We start from the raw sequence: 1168 nt of genomic DNA, 5'->3' as shown, positions 1-1168 counted from the left end.
GCGATAAACGAGGGTTCACTGTATTAGCCTATAAGTTTAATATCAGTCTATAAAGTCCTCTTCAGACTCACAAAACACATGCAATGACACCAAATGCAGGAAGATCACAGGCCAGTGGGTGCAAAGTCTTGTGGATCCAGTGACAGTAGAAGCATTTCAGTGCTGTCAGGGGTCTCCACATGGCTCCTCCAGTTCCCAGGAAACAGGTTCTATCAGCATAGAGCCATGTGTCTTGTCAGTAGAGTGTCTTTCAGGGAGGGAGCAGAGAGAGTCTCTCCTGCCTCCAAGGAGGAAATACAGGAATTCTCAGAATCCTCAGGGGAAGGTCATGCCCACACAGAGGCCTCATTGGCTATAACCTGATTGACAGCCTAGACTCCACCCCTTTACTCTTAATCCTCTAAGACCCAAATTGACACCAGATTATGTAACTACCACACAGATCCTAAACTCAATTCTTGAAACAGTCAAGTTCAATCCTTATCTAATCTATCTTAATCCTGGTCTAAACCATTCAATTGATATAAAATATGAGACTAGGCCTCTGACTACATCAAGCCTGGGCCAGGTTTTCTGTCAGCCATTTTGAAGCTCTGTCAGCCATTTTTACTAAGCAGCATGGTTTCTGAGAAATTCAAACAGTGATTTCACCCTCTAAGCTCAAAATGTACATTAATCACATTCATTTTTGCCATTTAAAACAGGAATAACCAAAGACAACAACCAAGCAAAATAATCAAAACTTTAGCTTCCCATATTCTTTCCAGAAATCAACCCAGTAAACTGTATAGACATATCTGACCTCTGGCTAGCCAAAGAAGGAAAAGTACCATGAGGCAGAGGTCAAACAAGCACCTACTCTCCATCTTTATGATTTGGGTCTCTAGTACCCCACTCCCAAGGTACCATAATGTGTCAGTCTGGGTTGACTAGAGAAACAAATTCAGAGACACTCATATGTATATAAGAAAGAGTTTTATATAAATGAGCAATTTTATGTTGAGAAAACATCCCAGCCGAGTTCAGATCAAGTGCATAAATCCGATATTAGCCCATATGTCCAATGCCAATCTGTAAATTCCTCTTCAGACTCACACAATAGATGCAATGACACTGAATGCAGAAAGATCACAGGCCAGTGGGTGGAAAGTCTTGTGGATCCAGTGGC

Source organism: Echinops telfairi, unplaced genomic scaffold, assembly GCF_000313985.2.
Source record: "Echinops telfairi isolate 266 unplaced genomic scaffold, ASM31398v2 ScPeMD7_7422;HRSCAF=8460, whole genome shotgun sequence".
Classification (NCBI taxonomy): Eukaryota; Metazoa; Chordata; class Mammalia; order Afrosoricida; family Tenrecidae; genus Echinops; species Echinops telfairi.
Note: the sequence above shows the minus strand (reverse complement) of the source record.